Source organism: Leuresthes tenuis, unplaced genomic scaffold (genome assembly GCF_036924035.1).
Source record: "Leuresthes tenuis unplaced genomic scaffold, fLeuTen1.0.hap1 SCAF_1, whole genome shotgun sequence".
Lineage (NCBI taxonomy): Eukaryota > Metazoa > Chordata > Actinopteri > Atheriniformes > Atherinopsidae > Leuresthes > Leuresthes tenuis.
The window spans coordinates 8153956-8170257 of NW_027325355.1; the positions used below are offsets into that span (position 1 = coordinate 8153956).

Genomic DNA, 16302 nt, shown 5'->3' on the forward strand with positions numbered 1-16302 from the left:
AGGGGATAGTCCCCCACTACCAGAAATTATGCAGCTGAGATACCCACATTTGGGGAGTTCGCAGGGCTCTGTCTACGGTCGTGCAAAGCGACCGTAGACAACTGACCAATCAGGTGGCCCACCGAACTTTGACCGTAGACTACCAATAGCTTCGCCGGACTCACCAGGCAGGCAGCCAATCACATGTCAGAGAAAGCGAAGAGACGGTGCGAGCGAAATTTGGACATTGTTTTTGCCAACAACTTCGACAGTTTATCTGTTAAAGAAGTTAAAAACATCCAACCGACTAACACAGGGACACAGAAGATACAAGAGAAAGACATTCTGCCCCGTAAAGATGATGTCCTCATCAAAAGGTCTGAACAACAGAGTTTATGCTATGAAGACTTCACCTCTGCTGTAGACAAGTTGGAGGACTGAGATGTAAATATGCCTTAACAATCTGTAAATATTCTGTAATAACTCACTGTACATATAGAAATGATATGTACATAGTAATTGTAAATAGTTTTATATTTTTATAAATGTGATTTTTTCATGTTCAAAGCAACTTTACTGCTGTGTAAAATATCCTATTTGACTTACTGCTGTGCGGTGGTTCACTTCAGTTGATTGAAATAGTTTTTAAATTTTATACAAAGATTTGAATCAAGTTTTAAATTGTCGTGCTTTGATGTCAGCAGCTTAGTATAATAAAACGTTTGAATTTTTTATTCTTAGCCAGGTTTAATGACACTTTGTATTACACTGTAGTTTATTTTAAAGTTCCCAATTTCATGCACTTTGTTCAATAAAACTGCTGCTATAAGCATGAAGCATGAGTTCTGTAATATCATTCAATGTTTTTGTGATTGTTGAAGATTTGGAACACAGATGCAGACATAAGGTAAGATAAGGTTGAGGTAGATGGTAAGGGATCAGGAGTTAGAGGGGTTAAAGAACAAGTTTAACTCAGTGGCCTCCTTCCATTCCCTGGCCACTCTTTTTTTCATGGCCACCGATGAAAAACCTCCACACCTCCCTCATGTTGTTTTGTTGGAGTTTGCTCTCCAACTTTCTCCAACTAAGCGCATTTAAAACAATATTACATCATTTTGGACATGTAAACAGATCAGAATCGGCTTCAGAAATATTTAACTACTTTTAACCAGCCTTCAACCATCCTTAAATATATCAATTGTTCTGTAAAAAGCATAAATGGCATTGAAAAAAAAAGATCACTCACAAATATGCTTTAAATCAAATGAATTATACTTTATTGATTGTTGGTAGCAAACAGTACAGTAGCAAGTGAATAAATGACATCGATTGTGTTTCGTGTGGCAAGGCAAGTTTATTTGTAGAGCACAATTTGTACACAAGGCAATTTAAAGTGCTTTACAGCTACATAAAATCACAAGCAGGCAAATAAAATAATTCCATAAAACAAAAAATAATCATTAATCAATTGAATGAAAAGTGAAGAGAGTCATATACACAGCTAAATAGAACTGTTTTCAGCCTGGATTTAAACATTGTCAGAGCTGAGACCTGTCTCACATCTCCTGGAAGACTGTTCCAGATTTTAGGAGCATAAAACTAAAACGCAGCCTCACCTTGTTTAGTCCTGACTCTGGGCACCAGCAGGAGACCCCTCCCTGAGGTTCTCAGAGTTCAAGTTGGTTCATATGGCTCTAACATGTCAGAGATGTACAGGAGTAGAGCTGTTTTAAAGTCTATTCTCTGAGCAACAGGAAGCCAGAGCAGAGACCTGAGCACCGGACTAATATGGTCGTATTTCCTGGTTCTAGTCAGGACTCGAGCAGCAGCGTTCTGGATGTACTGCAGCTGTCTTACAGCCTGTTTAGGGCCCAGTGAGCAGGCCGTTACAGTAGTCCAACCTGCTGGAGACAAATACATGGATTAGTCTTTCTAAGTCTGGTTTAGACACTATTCCTTTGATTCTGGTGATGTTTTTTAGATGGTAAAAAGCTGCTGATGTTATTGATTTAATGTGGCTGCTAAAGTTCAGGTCTGAGTTCAATATTACCCCTATATTTCTAACCTGATTATAAGGTTTTAGAGAGAGAGTCTCAAGGTGACCGATAACTTGCCAGTGGTGCAAGAGCTGGTTCAAATCCTGCCTGTTATCTTCAGGATAACTTTACATTGAATGGAACAAAAATATTTCAATACCGAAGTGGAATTAATTAATAAAGGTGCCACAAACTATCCATCCTTCCATTTGCTTTACATGGTTTCAGGGGGACTGGAGCCTATCTGTCACAGAAACTCATCAACATTTGAATCCAATAACAAGTCTGAAACTAAATGAAAAACGGCAGACCCAAATGAACGCTGACATGATATAGGCTGTGTCAGATTCAAAAGCAGTCCCTGTTTCTCTTTTTGGAACTTCTTCTTTCTCAGGACAAAGATAAATGTATGAGGATCAAAGCCAACAATAACCTGGGACATCTCAGCAGATCCAGGATCAGCAACATGGAGACTGAGAGCCAAGAACAAACAGAGGTCAACATAACAAACTGTTTAACAATGACAATGACGTAGAAGATATACAAAAAAATGCATGTGTATATATGACTCTACTGTGAATTTACACCCTATTTTCTATTATAAACAGGAGAGATATGTTAAAAAAAAATCATGAAGTTATATTATGACAAAAAGGAAGTACCATGTGTGAGATGCTGCAGGGTCAAGAGACACTGTGTGCTGAGAGTCCTCCTATCTATCTTATTTTAACTTCAGTCTAATCCTTGTTTGACTGAATGTCACATAACCTTGTGTGGCCAGTGATCTCGTAGGATGGATGGATGACTTTATTAATCCCTTTGGGAGGTTGCCTCTGGGAAATTGAAATCTCCATCTCACTCAAGCTCAGCACTGTTATATACTGAGCTATATACAAAAATGTACAGAATAAACAAAGTGGAAACTAAATAGCGATAGCATCATTGTTTTTTTTTTAAAACTCAGACAAATCTGTGTCAGCTTCTTGATATGTCATGCAGACTCCTTGCTGTGAGAATAAATGTTTTGTATTAATTGTCTCCAGCGACTCTGAGCCTCATTTTGAGAGAATTTTCTTGACACCAACACAACAGACATTTGACATAGTTTCACAGCTTGAAGTTGAGCCTCGTGCCCTTTTAGTGTTGGAACAGCCTTAACTTTCAGCTTTAGTCATGACAATCAAACAGCTGTCTGGAAAGTACAGGGAACAACTCCAAAACTTTTTCAGACTGCGTTAAAAATTTCTAAGTCTTTGGGAAAGATTAGCACAAAGATTAGAACCAAACACACATTTTTTAAAAATATCTCTGTAGCAAGAACATGAAACTCATGAGAAATGTTGACATCTAACCTTTAATAAAATGCAGAACAATGAAATACAAACAAGTGTAAAGCTAGACTTTACATCAAACTGAAATGATATATTGCTTCTAAAGATGTTGTATGTTTACAAACATACCCACAGCTGGTGCACAGCTACTTTGTGAATTTTAACTTTAAACAAAACATATATGTTCAGTATAATAGAATAAAATGTGTATCTACTTTTAAAAAGATTGCATTTGCAATTCAATTCAGTTTTATTCATATAGCGCCAAATTAAAACAATGTCATCTCAAGGCACTGATATTGTTCTGTATATCAATTCACAACTGATGCCATATTTATCTTGAACGGTGGGAGATCTGTCCACAGTTAAAACTATCCCAACAAATTATAAAGCACTTTCAATGATTCTTCAAACATGTGCTACCCACAGAACATTCAGAACAAAAGTCCTGACAAGAGAAGGTGGTAATCCAAAAAGAAGATTTTTAATCTGAACAAGGGAAATTCTTCTGATTGGTAGTTCCTGTTGCTGCTCCCAGGTGAATGTTTTCTTATCTGCCGTAAAATATATTGTTGATTTAAACCAATAATTTATCCGCAGTGTGAATACGTTGGTGAGTCTTTAGGTGAGATAATTGAGTGAAAGCTGTTCCACACTGACCACAGCTATAGGGTTTCTCTCCTGTGTGAGTACGTTGATGTGTCTTTAGACTGGATAATCGAGCAAAACCTGCTCCACACTGACCACAGCTGTAAGGTTTCTCTCCTGTGTGAATACGTTGGTGTATCTTAAGATAGGCAGATGCAGTGAATGCTGCTCCACACTGACTACAGCTGTAAGGTTTCTGTCCTGTGTGAATACGTTGGTGTATCTTAAGATAGGAAGATGTTGTGAATGCTGCTCCACACTGACTACAGCTGTATGGTTTCTCTCCAGTGTGAATACGTTGGTGTGTCTTTAGACCATATAATTTAGTGAAAGCTGCTCCACACTGACCACAGCTGTATGGTTTCTCTCCTGTGTGAATACGTTGGTGTGTCTTAAGATCGGAAGAATTAGTGAAAGCTGCTCCACACTGACCACAGTTGTAAGGTTTCTCTCCTGTGTGAATACGTTGGTGAGTCTTAAAATAGGACGATGTAGTGAAAGCTGCCCCACACTGACCACAGTTGTAAGGTTTCTCTCCTGTGTGAATATGTTGGTGTGTCTTTAGACTGGATAATCGAGCAAAACCTGCCCCACACTGACCACAGCTATATGGTTTCTTTCCAGTGTGAAGCCTCCGATGACACCTCAGATGTGATGAGCTTTTGAAAACTTTCCCACAGTGTTTACAAGAGTGACATCTGTAGCTCTCTTGGGCTATATGTTTCTGCAATGACAGAGAGGAAGAAGGATTAGATCCTTTTGAAGTTCACACAAAAGATTTCTCTAAGCTAACCAACATATTCTAACTGGACGTGTATAGACCGAGCCACAGGTCTCAATATCTCAGATCAAACATGAATGCTGAGAGTGTGTTTATAAGTGCCCTCAGCTGTCAGCACTGTGCTCTGGTGTGTTCTACACATGTTCAGGTTTTTAAGCAGTAAACTCTTGCTTTTTGCTCTTTCACTAATTATTTTTTGTCATGATGAAATTCTGAAAAGGAACTTGTGCTACAATATTTCTAAATGATAGAATGAAGCACAGTCTTGTCCAAGTTGTTCAGTTAAACACCATGTAGAGGTTGGACTGAAAAAGGTTGATGATCACTGGTTTAAACGAATAAAAGTAACAGTGGTGGTAATACATGAAATTCATTACACTATCCCTTTGTTCCAGCTTACAACCCAGAGGTCTGCAGCCATTGAGCTCAACAGCTATCAGGGAAACAGTTTTAACTCAACCTTTGTTTCTTTCTAAAACAACTCTTTACCCTGAGGTAGAGAGATCTACAAACCTGTCATCTAACCATTAAAGACCCAGAAGTATTACCACCACCAGGTTTAATTCATGTAATCCAGAGACTTTAAACACAAACAATGAATATAAGCTCCTGAACCTCTCAAATCTGAAGACTGAGAGCCAGAAAATGTTCCACAACAACAATCTGGCCACTGAGTTTCTTCCAGCAGATCATTCAGCCTGCAGCACATTTTCAGTCTAAGCACATCTGTATTAGAGAGGGTAGATGAAACCAGGAAATACTTTGCTAACACCTTTTCAACATTTCATGGAAAAGCAGAACAAGCGGACGATACACAGAGCCTCGACACTCGTCCTCGTGTCTTTAATGTCCTCCACACTGACCTGTAGCCCGGTGGAACCAGAGGATGAACCGGCTCTGTTCTTAGTGGAGGTGTTTGGATCCTGGTTCTGCTGCTCCATTCTGGTCCTGGTCCTCCGACTGATGGACTCTGTCTGAAACTGTCAGTACATACAATAAGATCCAGCTGTGGCGTGCAGCATGTTAAAGCACACCTACTTTTCTTCTTCTCTTGAAAACCTTTGTGGACAGTTTTTAACCATCTAGTCACATTTAATTAAACTTATTACCGTGGTTTTAATTTAAATTCCTGTGAACTTTAAACTGGTTCTTTAAAGACCCACTAAGGTCACAGTTCAAAATATTTGGAGCTTTTTGATCAAATTCAGAAATTTTTTTATAATAAATTTAATAATATACTCTGTAGAATGACACCCATTGTGTGCAATAGCCCATAAATCTCATCTGAGTCAGTGTAACATGATCAACTTAAATCATTTTACCACATTAAGACAATGATACTGTTTGAGGAAAGGGTCCCAATATCATCCCAAAGCCTGAAGTTCAGATTTTCTCCGTTTCTAAATTTGTTCTCATTTCCAGAAGCTGTCATGGATCCAGGAAAGTAACAGAGTAATCTCAGATTTGTCACAGGTTAAACTCTGAAGCCCACGGTTCAGCACTCAGGGAGCTTCAGTCTGGACTGAGGCTTGAAACTGAGAAGATGTGATGTTTCAGTGGGGGAATGATCTAGTTCTGTGTGGTGAACAGCACGTCAGCAGGAGCTGTCTGACTGATCTGAGACACTCTGAAGAACAACATGAAGTGGACCATTCTGAGGCCGTCATTTAAATATAAAGGAGTGTTTTAATAACCTACAATCTCCTTTATTTTGATTCTGAAATTATCTTACCTGGTAAACTTATGTGTCCAGTTGAAGAGTAAAAGGTGATCTTGTGTTGTGGTCAGATCAGAGTATCAGCTCCTAAAAGTTGCACAGATCCTCCTAATAAAGATCATTTTAGCTCCATTTTAACTCCAGATGTTGGCAGGTGGACTTTATGAGTAAAGACATGTACAACCTTTTTATCATGCGGTCAGTCCTTTTTGATACGTGGATAAAAGAAAATATTGGATATGTAAAGGAAACAGTCAGACTGTCTTTTAATGGGCTTCTGAGTGTAAATCTGAGAAATCAGACACTGATACTGAACTGTATATTTCTACTGCTCCTGTGATACTTTCCTGGATCACTGACAAATCTATATTATAATGCTATAACTCCTCTTCAAACAACATAAACTCTAAATGTAATTGAAGCATTTATATCGACCATAATTAAATCCCATTTTAAGATTTTAAACACTAAAACACATTAAACACATCATATCACATGTTTTCACTTCACAGTTTTATCAAAAAGCCAAATGATACCCAGATAAGCCCGGAAAGAACAACTCTAAATTTTACATTGATTATCAAATTTTTTAAAATTTTTTAAAACTACAGAAAAAAGTTTAGAAAACTGCAGCTTTAGTGGAAAATGTGTTTAACACACAGCTAAAAGGATAAAGCTCCATTTTATTTGTCCATCTGACCGGCTTATTGAAATCTATAGTCGATGTTGTGTTTCTGGTTTCTGCTTTGAGTACAACGGTTTGCAGAGCATTAGCATTAGCATTAGCAGGACATGCTAACTGTGTATAGCAGCCAGGTTATTTGAACTTTTTTACTCTTTAGTACATGTTCTGACTGCCCGTGTCCAGCTGCAGGAATCAAACCAATGACACAAAGCACTTTGAAGACATTTCTGCAAATGTTTGACCGCTACATGTATTCTTTTCTGGACTCACCTGCATGCAGCTTCCTGTAGTGATGTTCTGAAATGTGCCCAGATTTCGAAGCGTGTTTGGAGTAATGGAGGAGACGGTTTACTTCATTTAGGGGAGGAGCCGAAAATGATGACGTCCACAACCTCACTACCCGTCCCAACCACGTGACTGCTTCCGTAAATGCTTCAGATTTTGTCAGATTTATATGCCCGAGTATTAAGCATAGAAACCCCTCAATCGCCATTTAAAATGTGTTTTTTTTTATGGAGAGTTGCGGTCAGTTCACTTTTTGAGTTTTGATAGTTTGGATACTCGAGTTTGGATCGCGTTAATGTAATTTGGAGATAGTTTGGGGAGTTAAGTGAGAGAGAGAGATAGTTTTGAGATTAGGGAGAGTGAGGAGAGAAGGATAGGTAAGAGGATGGAGCCACTTAGGAAGAGGAAGATTTCCCCCGTGTTTGATTTGATATGTGCTATTAAAGTAAAGCTTGATCTAACATATATCAGATGCATTAGGTTTGCTGATCAAGAACTGTATTTTCACTGTTTCTTAATGTATTCATAGGTGAGGTGTTTACTGTGTTCAAAGGAGTTGGGGTACAATAAGAACACCTCATGCATGCTAAGGCCTTAACTTTCTTTGAGTAAAGTGACAGAAAAACACACACAACCTGCCATATCATATGATGCTACCTTTCTGGGAGAATTTACACACAGAATACGTTAAAAACTATTTCATCATACACATATGTGATAAGGGGATGAGAAATGGGTGGCGGTGAGCTCTCAGTGTCTGTGAGAGAGAGAGAGAAGGGGGGGGGGGGGGGGGGGGTTGGAGACAATAAAGCAGCAGGGGGTCTCTCAAACCTGATGTAGAAGGTGTTGAGATCGTCAGCTTGTCCGGGGGAGGGGGCGACCACAGGGCTTCTACCTTTGTGGTTTGTGATGGTTCTGAGGGGGCTCCAACAACTGCAGGGTCGTTGGTGCCTGAATCACTCTCCAGTCTGGCTCTATAGTCCTCTTTAGCATTTTTGATGCCCTTCTTGAGGCCCTGTCTGGCCAGCCTGAATGTGTCCATGTCACCCTCTCTGTACGCCTGCTCTTCCCAGCGCCTGAGCTCTCTGAGCTGCTTGGAGAACCAGGGCTTTTGGTTATTGTGCCTTGTGATGGTTTTGGTTGGGAGGCAGACCTGCTCACAGAAGCTGATGCAGGAACATACAGTGTCAGATAAGCTGCCGTTGTCATCCTCAGGGCCCCTCAGTGACTCCCAGTCAGTAGACTCCATGCAGTCCTGAAGCATGTCCCTTGCCTCTGGAGTCCACCTCCTTACTGTAGTCCTGGATGGTTTGGCCCTTCTCAGTTGCTGCCTGTATGTGGGGACCATCTGTATGATGCAGTGGTCGGAGTGTCCAAGGGCAGCGTGGGGGATGGAGCGGTATGAGGGTTTTATGGTGGAGTAGAAGTGGTCCAGTGTGTTGCTGTCCTGCATGGCGCATGTCACCAGCTGTTTGGAGCTCGTCAGTTCCTGGGAGAGGTTACATGAGTTGAAATCTCTCATCACAAGAACTATCGAGTTTGGCCGAGAGGTGGAGAAAGGAGCTGCTGAATCGTTGTTGAACGTGTTCACAGATGTACTTAAATCACTTTTCTGATCACGTTAAGACCAGATGTGAACAGCTCCAGGGCACCGTTGGAACCACTGTGTGTCATTCATTACTGTAAAAACTGTGCATCATCCTTTCCTCTTTCTTTATTCCAAGATCTTCTTCTCCACCTCAGCTTTTGGCTAAATCTAAACACAGCTCACATGTCTTTGGACATTAATAACATAGATCACAGTGACATATGCAACATTTCAGATAAGCAGCTGCCCCAGTATAATTACAGATGGTTAAAATCATTGTTATTTTATAATATTCTTTCATGAACTGTGAGAAGCATTACACAGAGGGTTCATCTCCAAAGCAGCAGCTTTGGTCTGTCTGCAGCCTTTTTATTCTAATGTCAATGACCAGTTCAGCAGGTGTGTCCCTCAGAGGAGCTGGAGGCAGCTGTTCAGGGCTACTTTTTTAGAAGAAGGTTTACTGATTGGAAAGGGGGCTCCTCACGGTGACACTTTGTGGGTAAGAGCCTGAATAAGGGCAACTTCTTCTTCTTCTTGGTTCTTGAAGACGTTTCATCTCTCATCTGAAAGGATCATTCAGCTTTAAACTAGTTGGTGGGAGTATGGACTTCTAAGCATCAGAGTGGTCTTTTACACCAACACGTTGTGCTACATTCAGTTCTTCACTGGCGAGGTTTCAATCTGAAGTTCCCTTAGATCAAATATGTCCACAACCACACAGGTGCAAACAAAAACGTATTCAGACAGAAATATTAACCACTGTAATGAGGTGTAGACTTATTTATTGACCTCCTTGCTTTGTTCACAGAAGGTTTCAAGAGTTTTTTTCTCTCTCATGATCTAACTTTTCTCCGTCTGTGATATTGGCTTTTTTAGCGTGAGGTAAAAAGGATCCACAGGAGTCTGGAGGATGGACACAAATACAGGGAAATGAGAGGTATGCCTGACTGCACTGGGATGTTGTTTCCTCACCTGTGAGTCACTTTGGATCAAAGCATCTGCTAAATGACTAAATGGAAATGACATTAATGTCCATGATGACTGTACAGAAACATTCCACAGAACTGTGTATATGAGCTATCTTTGTAGAAACTGGATGTTTCAGGCTGTTAGTCTCAGTTGTTTCCCAGATATTTGCCACATAGCTCGCTGTGAAAGCTGCCTTCAACTTAACATGTAGAGATATAAAACTGTGGAGCTGATGGATCTAAAAGTGACATGAAATCACTTAAAGATGATTGTTATTTCAGTGTCAGGGGAAGGAAATCATATCACTGTCAGCACATAATGAATGTCCTTGTGTAAATGCTTTGAGAAACGTGTTGAGCATCATGCCCTCACTGTGCATGTGTTCTGTTTCTGAGCTGTAATGTGGTACAAAGACTTCACATTAATTTAGGAGGTTTTCCTGCTCCTGTCTCAGTCTCAGTGCACTCTGGATTCATCCTCTGGGAAGCAGAAACATCCACAGGAAACTGATGAACATCTGTCCAACAAAATCAGCGTCCTGATAAGCTGCTGCTAGAAGGACAAAATCCTGACCTGAGATCAGTCCCAGATCTGTCTTTTAAAATGGAATAAAGTGAAATGATGTGGTGAAATCTGCTGAAAGCTGTTAAACAACAAGTGCTGCTGGAAGTGTTTTCATGAAGAGCTCATTAAACTTTTTAAAGGAGGAATGGACTTTATTCCAGCAGCAGCTCAAAGCAGCAGATTCATATTTATCTGGACATTTGAATGAAAACATTCAGTATTAAATAAATGTCTTTAAAATGTCTTGCTTTTATTTATGGTGAATTGAAGTTTCATTTGGATCATTTTCCAGAACAAATCTTTGAAATGTTCACAGTTTTTATCTTTGAACCTTCAGAAAACTTCTCTTAATAATAAGAAAAAGTTGAATAAAAGTTTAAATAAATGAAGACAGCAGAGAGGAAGAAACTCCCTCAGCTCAGTATGTTTGTGACTCTGTCTGAGATGGAGGTGAAATATGTGAACCTGGGCTGTGGTTTACTGCTCTCTCAATGCCGTTCTGTTTATTCACAGCTGAGAAATCATCTTTCTGAGGATGACCATAACCTTTATAAACATCACCACTATCTTTATTAATATCCAGAATCACTGTGAATGTTTCTGCTTCTTTCTTCTGGTACCAGTATATCCAGTTTTCATCACACTGGTCAGTTCCACAGCTGAAGGAGACACTTTGACCAACTCTCCTGGTCAGTGTTAACTGGTCCTGAATCAGCTGTGCTGCCATGGCAACCAGCGCTGGAGAGACACAGACAGACAGTGTTTGTTCCAGGTGGAGTTTGCTGGCTCCTGATTGGCTGGAACATGAGATTTCCTCTGACCCACAAACACAACTACACTGCTGTCACTGTGCTGCTTATTGGGCTGTGAATGTTGTCAGAACAGCTTTTCAACAACAAGCTGAAGATGTGGCTGTTGTGCTGCTTTTGATTCACAGTCAGTGTAGACAATATGGAAAGTAGAGCTCAGGAGGTGCAGCTGAAGCTTTTGCTTCTTTCATCATTACTTATAGAGATGACACTGAAATGCTTTTGTATTCAGAGCTTTTATCGATTGTTTAAGGGTGACAGCTTCATGACACTTTCTCCAGTCTGACCCTCACTTGGAACACAATCAAACATACTGGGACATGTGGGAAAGGATCACAGTGTTCATACTGTACATATCTGAGAACATCCACAGGAAGACACTTTATCATCTACATGCTGATTCTGTCATTTGAACATCTTTCAATGTCAGATTTGTACTAGAAATGATGTTATACACTGTATGTTGACACGTAGAAATAATCCCATTCTGCTTGTAAGCAGCTCTGAATAGAAACAACCATAACTACACTGTTATTACTGTATTATGTTGATGCATGAAAACAGCTGAATGATTGTGCTGGAAACACTGAGAACAGCCTGAATATGTGGCTGTTGTGTTACTTTTGCTTCACAGTCAGTGTAGACAACATACAAAGCAGCTTCAAAGATACTTCCAGGTGAGGCGTGCAGAAAGCAGCTGTGAGCACCGTAACATACAATAAATACATTATTACTGACCTGGACACTGATACATTCAGATTCAGTTATCACATATATATAAAGGATCTGCAGGTCACTGCTTCTGTTTTCATTTACATTTCACTCAGCATTCATACAATCCATGTTTCCCACCATTGCCTGGGCTCTATGAACATGTGCTGCATATTATTTACAGTTAAGATCATAAAGCTGAAAAAGAGAGCAGAACAGCACACGTGATGACTGGTGACTGAGAACAGAGCACCATCGCTGCTGACATCACAAGAAGTGATGTCATCACTGATTATGACCTCACAGTTCTGCATGACATCACAATGGAAACATGTCATCAAAGGACATGACATCACTGTAGTTTATAAAAGCCTGAAAGACAAACCGCCTGAAAAACAACACTTACTTAAAAAGTCCTTTTTGAGTCCAACCAAAATATCCTCTCCTGCACTTCTGTGGGGTGACAGAGTAGATGAAGAGATTCTGGAGAATGAGTCTGAGGGTTTCTACATATTTCCCTTTGAAAGTGGCAAAGAGGAAAGTTCTGAGGAAGCCGCCAACAGGCCAGAAGATGCAGAATCATCCCCAGGCCTCTGCAGCTCAACACAGCAAGAGGAAGTTTACAGACTCAGGAACCTCTCCCACTCCCTCTGTGGGCTGCACTCAGAGGGAATGGACTCCCTCCAAGGCCTCTGCTGCCACCAATTATGGCTCAGAGAAGTTTAAGGGGAATTTCTGCTTCCAGAGTAAAAGGAAAGTTTCAAGTAAAGGTTTAATTCCAGAAACCTTAAAACTCTGTGGTGGACTGATCAAATCCAATGTGGAGGTGTGGATTTAGGGGAAAACCTCCTTGAACAGTCTGGTGTAATTGGGTCTAAAATACAAGTTGATGGTTCAGAAGAGTTTATTTTTGTTGTCAGCTCAGAGAGCTCGACTGGACAGAAACAGTCTAAATACAAATCAGGTTTCTACACATAGTTCTAAAGCTGTCACTGAGCACTGATGCTGAAGATGATCGTCCTGTTGGGACCAGTTGTAGGTTAGACTAAATACTGAGCAGCTTGAACAGATACATATCATCCCTTTCTTCAGTAAAGCAGAAAGTTTGTGCTTTTAGAACAGGAAAAGTTCTCAACTTTTTGGAATATGCAGATTATATAAAGTACTGTGGTCAAAAGTCTTAAAACACACTTCATTCCTTTATGTTTTGCCAGGATTGTGTCATTTCTTTAAGTAGTCTTCAGGAATAGTTCTCCAGGCTTCTTGAAGGACATCCCAATGCTCTTCTTTGGATGTCAGCTGCCTTTTGTTCCGTTCTCTGTCAGATGATCCCACACTGCTTCAATAATGTTGAGGTCCGGGCTCTGGGGAGGATTCATGCCTCCATAAGACCTGTTGCCACTGATTTTCAGTCCACTTCTCGTGTCATTTGGCATAGCTCAGCCTTTTCTCCCTGTTTCCCTTCCTTAAGAACGGCTTCTTGACAGCCACCCTTCCATGGAGACCATTTCTGATGAGGCTTCATTGAACAGTAGATGGATCAGCTGAAGGTTCAGATGCATCTCTCAGGTCCTGTCAGGTCTTTGCTGGATTTTTTCCTCTTTCTTAAGGACATCACTTTCAGATACTGTTCATCTGCTGTAGATAGTTTTTTAGGCCTGACACTTCTTCTTCTGTCCTCCACTTGTCCAGTTTCCTCAAATGTTTGAAGGACACACTGCACACCATGCTGAGATATGCCAGGTTTTCAGCTCATAGCTCTTTGGGAATCACCATGTTGCTGTAAAAATACCATTTTCTGTCTGTCAAACTGTGTTATCTTTGGTGTTTTTCATAGATGCAACTAAAGAAATGGGAACAAATGATGTGTCTTTGTGACAGGCCGCTAGCAACAAAGTGCCTAAAGATCCAATTTAAAATGGCTTCTTTGCTAAGTTGTCTGTTATGTGTCGATACAACTGTTATAATTGGCTTTGATCTTAGACATTATAAATTCATATTCTGTATTTTACTAAATAACCTATGTTCCTAGCTGGTACTTTTCCACTCTGCTCATACTGCACAACAGATGACCTTAAATAGTCCAAGACCTTAGAAGGACATAAACAACTGGGTCAGACAAAACATCTCTAGTAGAGTAGATAGGTCTGGTACATTAGATCCACGCCTAAAACAGCACTCACACATACACACACATTGTTCATCACATCCAAAGAACACAACAAGGACAGCAGCTGGCCTGAGCATGCCACTAAAAACTGGCCAATTATACTCTGACAAGTGTGAATACAACTTCTGTGAGATAAAGCTGAATATAAATATGACATGTTTCCGGATAACGGGGCTCGGCCTGACGGATTTCCTGCGGGAGCTCTGGCACTCCGAGTCCAGCTGCAATATACTTTACTTGTGACCAATAAATAATAAACGATTTCTCCAGCTAGCCCACCCGCTACCCGATTAACGGACTGTCGGTATAGAAAATGGATGGATGGATTTCTCCAGCTTATTCTTGGGCTTCCAATGAAAAAATTGGGCTAACACAACACTGGTTCATCCCTTGAGTTAGGAGCCTTTTTTCTGCTTGAATGATTCATAGGTCAGAGTTAAGTGGCTTAACAAAGAAAAACACATTCCTCTGAAAATGCTCAGGTACAAGGACTGGACTGAAAAAGAGAGAAAAAGCAGAAAATGTCCAAGGAAAGACTCTGAGAGACCTTCAGAAAGCTGGAGAACTATTGATCAGGACCACTTTAAAGAAGACAGGACAGTCAGAAAGAAATGAGGCTGGATCAGGAGTTTGTAATGAAACTAATTCCCACTGTTTTGCCTTTTAATGCGATGCGATACAACCCTTATTAAACAAGTTTAATGACGTGTAGCTAAATGCTGATTTTTGCTCTAAAATACTCCTGAATACTAAATACTCTGAGAAGTGTTGTGCAAGTTCAAACTTAAACTTGTTCAAGGTTGAGTTCAGTCTTATTTCCCTCTTTTATAACTGGCATCTGTTTTAGGACGCCACTTTCTGTCAGTTTCTGTCGTGCTGGCTGATGTGGGAGTGTTGCTGTGTGCTTCCAAACATATCTATAACTACACATGTCTGGAACTATCCAAATGCATTTGTATATATGGTGTTTCTGCCCGTGTCTGGTGCAGAAATCATCGCACAGTCTGAAGCTTTCACCTGAGTGAGCATTAGTCTTATGGGGAAAAATAAGAAAAATAACATCACAAAACTATGATCCAAAACAGATAATCAGACACAATAAACTGATAACGAGTAGGACCAAAACAAACACATCAAAACAGCCAGAGACAAAGTCATGAATGAGAACAGAGACAAACAGAGACACAGCATATAGCAGTGTAGAGGTTTGCCTTTTGGGTATTTTATGTTACTTTTGCCTTGTTTTTTTAACCTGTTAGTATTAATGTATCTGTATGTGTGATACTGTTTTTTAAAGTGAGTGAAATTTCTCTATTTGGTGCAGCTAACATGAACACATGACATATCGGCAGTAAAACTCCTTTTACAACATTAAATAAGAGGCGTCTGTGAGGTGAATATGGAGCTCCTGGCTGCAAATTATTTGTCTGTTCCTATGAGCTGTCCCCAGGCACCACTCTGGAGCTCTGTGAGAATGCATTTCCAGCAGATAATCTATGTCGTAAAGTCATTTTTTGCAGGTTTTCAAGAGATTCTCCAATGCTGAGCTGTGAAACGGATTTTGGTGAACCACCAGCTGCTCAGCGAAAATGGCACCCTCCCTGTCAGGGAATCGAACCCCATTCCTCCGTGTGACAGGCAGATTCTAACCTTTGACCAGCGAAGATACAGAATGTGTTGCTTGACTGTCGTGCCCATATTAAGAATACAAGCTGTAAGAGCACCGCTGAAAAATTTAACCTTTATGTTGTCAAGCATTTGCATGACTAAGATCATAATTTGCCTGTGGAAGGGGTTCCATGGTGTAAAGGTCAGCACTCTGGACTTTGAATCCAGTGATCCGAGTTCAAATCTCAGTGGAACCTTCAGGTGTGCTGTCATGTTTGTGTTCTGGAAAGAAGATGAGTGAATGAGGTTAGTCAGTTGTCAAGTCACAGCAGAGTGTGTGAGTGACCAATTCCAAAGAGAGGGCTTCAATTGGTTAATGTTGAAAAAGTGGAACATTCAGCTGAGAGGGTCTGTGCTATTT

General features: G+C 40.3%; 1 protein-coding gene and 1 non-coding gene across 2 annotated transcripts in view; both read left to right on the top strand.

Annotated features, from left to right (window-relative positions):
* The window catches only part of LOC140294994 (protein NLRC3-like), a 334914-nt gene that overhangs the window by 277638 nt on the left and 40974 nt on the right, over nucleotides 1–16302 (top strand). The gene's annotated exons all lie outside the window — the stretch shown is intronic.
* On the top strand, nucleotides 16067–16138 carry trnaq-uug (transfer RNA glutamine (anticodon UUG)). Its single transcript has one exon. It is a non-coding gene; the product is annotated as a tRNA-Gln (tRNA).